Here is an 8113-nt window from a genome sequence, read left to right as displayed (position 1 = left end):
TGTAGTCACCACATTATGTAACATCAAGTAATTTCTCTGGCGAAATAATATAAAAAGTAATAACACAGCCATGTCAAAACTTTATTGTTCTTCCTATTAATAAACATGATGTTTTGATATTGAAAATTATTATGTTAATTTTAACAGTAGACGCCAGCAACATCTGTTGTACGCATGGGCCGGCTTGCCCGGTGCAATACCTCGACCACACAGAAGATAAGCGTAAACTATATAAATAAATAAATAACTGCTTTATTGCGACATATACATAATTATGTGGAAACCTTGGTTCCTGAACTAGGACAAAGCCCTGTGTTTCAGGAGCCAATCCCTTTCTCCTATCATTAAATTAATTTTACATTTAGTGACAAATGAAAGAAAACAATCATCTATAATACTACATATATTGTATTCAATCTGAAATCACCAGCCCTGAAATAAAAATCATGAAATCACCAAACATAGCTCGTTTATCTAGTGTAAAAAATGTTATTTTCTCACAATATTGTACAATTTAGTAACAGAGGACTATAATGGTTCGTTTCTAAATCTGGCACTCGTCCTATCTACAGCAGTTTCGTTTGCAGTAGCGCCATGCGGTAAGCGTGTGTGTGCAGTATGTTATAACTTTTGTATCTGAAAATGATTTTGAAAATACCGTCACGCGGTTAGACTTTTTGGTTAATTTAATTTAATTCAATGAATTAGAACACTAATAAATATACGTAGCGTAGAATAGTATGTATTCAGTATATCAAATGTGCTTAATAATTCCGATGTAAAGTTAAAAATTGTTTGACAATTAAATTCAAACAACTGCAATTTTTAGTACTAGCTGTCGTCCGCTACTCCGTCTGCGCGGACTTTAAAAATACCTGATTTGTAACTTTATATTCTTCCAGACTACGTTCTAAATCTATGCCAAATTTCTCCGAGATCCGTTTAGCTGTTCTGAAGATATGTATTCACAAACATCCATCCATCCTAACTTTCGTATTTATAATATTAGTAAGATTTACTAAGAATGATGAAAAACCCTAAAGTATCATAATATGTCCGTATTTTTAATTGAGTTTACTAGATGTGTGTTTCTTTGTTTGTTAGTAGTGAATAAAATACTTTTTATCTCTCTCAAGTTACTGAACTTTTAAATATAAACTGAAAAACAAAAAACAACTCAGTAGCACTGTAGTCTATTAACCTTATTGTTTATGCTATCTGATGCAAATAGCAAGTTTATGTAAATATATCATAAATTATATGATAAGTTTGTATCATACAATTTATGAACTAGTTTGTGGAATGTCATTCGGTACTCATAGATAATAGAGAGGAGAACTGTACATAATTCTGTAAATAAATGGGCTATAATTTTTAATGAGCTCTATTATTGTTTATCTTTAACTATCTGTAAGGAGTAAGGAAGCATTTTACTGAATTGTACTTAAATACGTTAGTTTAGTCGGAAATTGAAAATAGTTAAAAAGGCAACAAGCGCAACATTTTCGCGGCGCCCACTGAGCGGTTGCGGTTCAGCTCAAACGAGCCAATTTCTATTTCGAATCCGTGTTGCACTTTATTTTTTCACCGCTTGTGACATGTTTTTTGTTTGCATATAAGGTTTTAAGTTTACGATTGTATTACATTTTTTCTATTTCATGTCTTTTTTTAAATGTATTTTTTATGAATCATTAATGTTTCGATGGAAAGTTGCTTTAGAAAGATTTTGTTTAATTTAGATTTGATATTAATATTAAGATTTGTATAATGTTTTCAAATACAATAACTATTTTATAACACTGACAACGATATTGAAGAGGTAAATACAGTTTCACCGAAGTAGTGGTGGCCGGGCAGGGGCGGGGCGTCAGGTCTGAACCGCTTTGAGAGTAACTTAGCTCAAGGGCTCTCACGGGAGCCTCAACTCGCGCCATTACTGCCTTTTATATTACTGGTTGGGAACAAATGTTTGTTATTGTCTGTCATATTGGGGAAAAGGCGGAAAGATGAATGCTACTTTTGTTTTCATCGATGGGGTTATTTTTATTGTAGGCAAATGCTTTTTATGATCGAAGCCACACGTGAATTTTAATATTAAAAAAAAATCCTTTTTATCTTATAATTTAGAAGTAGGTACATATTATTGATTTTAATTTATCTATTATCAGCATTTAAGCATTAAAACGGCTATAGTTATTGCTCAAAGTTAAATATTACAAAGAAAAAGTTACGGCTATCAACCTTTCCTGTAAAATATTGTCAAAATTTTCGAAACAGACTCAAAAAACCGACCCAGTGCATTACATACTAACAGACGAATTTTTTTGTAAAATGAATTTATCCGTCTAAAGTACAAAAAGCTTTTAGGACTAAAAGCTTTTCATCACCACTTTATTTAGTATTATAATAACAATTTGATGAATTGTGAGAGTCAGCTACGCAGTTAAGCGTTATAACTGCTTCCCTAATGGTACTTACATTTAAATATTAATTTAATAAAATGAACGTAGCAATAAAACATTTGAGAAACGTACAATGAATATATATTATAACATGTTAATATATAGTACAATTTTAAGTAGGTGGCTCATGTGTTTGAAGTTATAAACTAAAATGAAACTTGAAGTAGCAATAGATAAGATGTGAGACGGTGTCTTATAGATTCTAGCGTATCCTCAGTAAATAGATTGAGTGCAGTGTTCTGTGAGCGAACACATTTGCGCTCCATTTGTCGGAGCTCACTTTATTTTTGTGATAGCGATTGTTTACTTTACTAAAGTAACATAGTTCGTAACTAAAACAAAAGACAAATGCACCATTTTAACCCTTGTTACATCGACATGACTTCTAAATACTATTACAAAGCTCAAGGTCATTTGAAAGACATCGTAAATGCTTCGAGCTACACAACCTCATGTTATATGTTTAGACGACTTTGACTGTCAAGACAATAGATATGATCCTTTAAGTGTGATCAAATAAGAAGATTACGAACATTTTGATATCCACTTCCATGTCATTAGATAATTAAAGTTAAATGAGTTTTAAAATTGTTTGAGAACAAATTGTTCATAACGTTAGCTTAAAACTTTGCTGAAATCATGATTCGATTAGACAATTTTAGGCTCGAGTAATTTGAGTTATCAAAAGTGGTTTAAACATGAAGCTATCTTCACTAGCAATCTATAATTCCAATTTTAAAATAAGATGAATAAAAGTTATTTTAAAAGAAATGTTAATTTGGGGTATTAAAAAATTGCATTTACAAAGAGGCGTTCAGACCTCTTTGGGAAAAAATATTCGACATAACATTTTTTTTAAACATTATCCTTATATGTTTTATTATTGTTTCTATTTATTATGTGTATAATTAAGAGATTCATATTACTTTAATATACTTCTATTTCGATCGATAAAATTTTAATATTATGCTATTCTCATTTCTCGTACAAGCACTTACACAAAGTTTAATATTAATCTTAATCTTTGTCTGTAAGTTTATTACTTCGCGTTTAATATGCTTTGTGAAGTATCTGAAGGAAATGTTTATTACGAAGTTTGTTACGAAATTAAACAATATTTTATCAACAACATTTCTATTAACCTATGAAATTTTGCAGATTATCAAACTTACAATCTTATATATAAAATTCTCGTGTCACAGTTTTCGTTCCCGTACTCCTCCGAAACGGCTTGACCGATTCTCATGAAATTTTGTGAGCATATTCAGTAGGTCTGAGAATCGGCCACCATCTATTTTTCATAACCCCCCCCCCCATTTTTTAACTGCGCGCGGACGGAGTCGCGGGCGACAGCTAGTAACTTGTATAAATTTTCAAGATTGTTAAAGTGAATATAAACGTCAGTAAAATTTAGATAAAACGTCGTTGTCTCTGTTTTAATTGAACTGAAGATAGTGGCAGTGACAGACGTGAGATGTCAATATGTTTTTACAGGTATTTGGGCATTCTGTACTTTACCTTTTCTGTTGATTGAATTAAGGCAACGCATCTGCAAATGCGGATGTCTATGGTCAGCGGACACTTCGCTGTTTCGGTGGCCGCCTACTTGGTAGTCATCTTGTAGTATTAAAATGTAGACTTCAAAGTTAGAAGTTAACATAAATAGTACATGTTTAAATTGTAACATACCATCATGTATTTTTAGCACTGAATTTAGTGTACATAATTACGTAAAAAAGTTTTATAAAAACAACGAATCCATATAATAAGAGAGAAAGTAAAAATATTCAAAATTCTTAGTTCAGTCTCTCATTATTTGTGGCTACGATTATCCTAATAAACTTCTAGTTGCTCGTTACTCAATAAACCGCAGGATTTAATTACATTGTAGCGAAATTTGGAAGCGTTAGTTAATTTTCTTAAATTACTAAAGTTAAGAAGTGACCTAAATTAGAATTCTTTCGGTCGCTTTGAAGTGAGACTAAAAGTCATTAAAAGCTTTAAGCACGCAGTTTGACTTTGTTTTTTCGCTAAAGAAAGTCATATACGTAAATATTATACAGCCCAAAAAACCTCGACTATTTTTTGGTGATTTTATCTTATCAACTAAGCCAGCTCATTGAACTGGTTGTAAAATAATAAAAATCCATTGAGGGATTCCTTGTCGAACATAATATTTTCCTTTTGGAAATAGGTGAAAAATTTCAAGTTTAATTATTTTTTTCGTGCAACTACGTCACGTAAAAATATTAATACAACTTTCGTGAAAATGTGTATTTATTATTCAGAGTAAAAAATCTACCAGTATTTGTTCCGCTTTAGTTCATCCTCATACAACGCTATTGATGGATGGTCCCGGAGATTGTACAGTCAAGACCCTTCGCTGTGTTCCACTTACAGAAATACTTGCATACCATATAAACAATTAAGCTGCGTACCTTTTTTCGTATATTTAAGCTGCGTTCTATTGGAAATTGTTTTTTCGTTGTCGTCTCAATGCTTACGAAACGTTTAAACTACCGTCACTTTTAAGGTGAAATAATTAAACTTTTAGGCGAATTATATTTAGGTGAATAAACAAATCTCGCTCGATATATTTTAAAGAAGAATTATTTTTTTAAATAAACATAGTTGAATATATTTCACTCTAAATATAGAAAATAAAGATTATTTTAATGATAAGTCCGGAAATACTTGGCCGTTCTTTTTACTGCACTCTATGAAAGGAAGATTACGTACAATCTCTTACAGCGAGTGGATCGTGCTGACGCATGAATTTTTAGCATTACGCTATTATCTTGAGTCTATAATCTGGAAAATCTCAACTGAATTATTCCTGAAATTCTTCTATGAAGATTTAAGCAAAGTAACTAATATTAGAGGAGATTACATTTTTATCTTCGTTGAGATTAGTTACAAAGAAAATCTTAAAAACGTCAGTGTATTTAATTCAATTGCTGTTGTTTCTATTTTTTTTTTTCAAAGTAGTGTGATACACTGGAAACTTGCCGTAACATTGTCAGATTTTTGGATTCAATAAGAAACGAATACATCGTATTCTCTCAGATACAATAAAACAAATTATAAAAATTCTTGTGTTGAGTAACAAAAGTCAAGCAAGCCTAAAATTTTTTTAAGTTTTAAAGTAAATTAAACAAAAATCGTAATTGAAATAAAAAGTAATTATAAAATTTTGACTTAGCACTACGGTTTAATATTTACTTTTGTCGTAAGTTCAAAAAAAGATTTACTTATTTAAAATCTCTTTATAAAACATATTACCATCCCTGTCATTATCTTTAACAAAATAGAGATAACAATATTCTATTCCTATTCAATTCTCTATTCTTATTTATGTTACTTTCCTTAAATTTAATTTAAAACAACTTAACTTTATTTAATTTTGTTTAACTTACTTTTATTTAATTTAAATTTAAAATGATTTTTTGATCCTGCTATCAAATTATTTTAAATAGCTTTATGGTACTTTGTTCTAATTATGTATTAAACGGAGATTTTAATCTCAGAAGCACACGATAATACGTATAAAATTTCCACATTCGATTATAGTATTAAGTAGTAAACTAGGGATGTGAATTTGCAATTCACAAGTTTATTCCACTGCAAACACAATTTGAATTCAATTCCATATTAGAAGATTATAGTTTGCGGGATGTTGAAGATTTTAAGCGAGTCATCTATCCAGCTTTTATAGCTGGAATTAATTTCAATTAATATCAAGAATTACATTGTAATAACATTCTTAGCGTTCTTAGCTTCATATTGAATTTAACTATAACATAATTTGCTTCTATCCTGTTTTTCAGTCCATATTAAATGATGTTTTAATGTCCTTTACTTAGTGAAAACGTCGATTAAGTTAAAGTTGTAAACAAAAATGTAACATGTTCGCTTCTTATGATAAAAAAAGCTCCCAATCCATTTGGCTTTGCCTTTTAGCAAATTTTTCAATCAGTGCATAGGAAGTGGTTTCGTTTCGTGAAGTTTTGTATGTATTCGTACGTTTTATGTATGCACACAACGAACACGCTCAATCAACTCTCAAAGAGTCGCCAAGGCAGGTGAGATCAAAGGCCGTTCGTAACTCGCCGTCGCTGCGCTCTGCATAAACTGCCCAAATATCTGTGTAACGGTTTTTGACAAAATTTCAAGCTTTGCTTTCAAATCAGTGTATGCTCTGAAAGTAAAAAATATATACCAAATGTAATGTTTTTAAAATACTATTAATTTTTTGTTGAATTCACAACATATGCGAGTAAATACATTCTAATTAATTCCGCTGTTCTTAGAAAGCATTGAATTTCTATATAATGGTGACTAAATAATATGAATGGAAAAAAGCTTTGTGACATAAATAGCTTACGACGAAATGTGACGAAAATGTGGGTAAACTCATATTAAGTAATACAAACCGCGCTTTCTTCATTTTAATTTTAAATGAGGTTTGAAAACTGGCATTTCAATATTTAAGAGGGAAAATTTGCATCCAATAATTTTTGTCTAGCTGTCGCCCGTGACTCCGGCCGAGCAGAATTAACAAAAAAAATAAGTAGCCTATGTATTCTTCCAGACATTCCTACATATGTGCCAATTTTTATCAAAATCCCTTAAGCCGTTTCGGAGGTACCTTCAAACAAACAAAAGTCCGTCAATTCAACCATCTAAACATTCGTATTTATAATATTAGTAAGATAATTCTATATGTACCATTTGTAATGCATAATTTTGTTCCTTCCTATTCATAAAACTACTACCTATAACATTTATTTACCAAGTACTTGGTAATACATACTCGGGCAAAATGCTCAGTCCTTGTGTAGTATGAAACAAGCAGGAATAGTGCCTCTATGTGCTGTAACTTTTACAAAAGGATAGAAGACGTTCGTGAGTTTTGATGTTTTCAAATAAAAGGAGGATCTAAACTTTTACGGAACGCTTTGTTGTTCGGACAAAAAGTAAATATTACTGTTAAATCATGAATGACTTCTAATGGAAAATAAATAATTGTATACTATACAAGAACAGATAAAAATAATGTTTACACTTCAGATAAAAATTTCACGTTGGAAGAAAGATGGAATAACAAGTCTCAGACATAATAGCGATTTATTGTTTGACGTGTTTTGATATATTGTAGGTTCATCCATACGTAATGTACTAAATTATGTGTCGAAGCGTCGTTTCATGGATTGATTTATTCGTATGGCAGATACACCTTTCATTTTTTTACATTATTCAAATCGTATTTTGTATACAAAGTTGCATATACAAAAAAAAAACTACGAGGGCAGTTCTAAATATTTACAATTCTTTTTTAATCCATAAGGTATCGAACTAAACATCGATTCACATACAAGTTCCTTTGACTGATTCACTTCGTTTAAAACTTTCTTGATGTCTCTTTTATGTTGTTCGAATAATTTCAGGTATAAATCTATTGCTTGATTTTTATTTACTCCAAGATTTTGCGTAGTAATTGAAACTTTTTAAACGATAACACATAGACCTAATATGAATAGTTTTATTGGTTGGAGGTTTTTTTTTTTTTGGGCGGCGCTATGCCGCCCTCTCGTTCCCCTAACATGGCGATCAGGGACTTTAGGGTTCCTATTTCTTTATTTCTTTATTTA

This window comes from Papilio machaon, chromosome 10 (assembly GCF_912999745.1).
Source record: "Papilio machaon chromosome 10, ilPapMach1.1, whole genome shotgun sequence".
Classification (NCBI taxonomy): Eukaryota; Metazoa; Arthropoda; class Insecta; order Lepidoptera; family Papilionidae; genus Papilio; species Papilio machaon.
Note: the sequence above shows the minus strand (reverse complement) of the source record.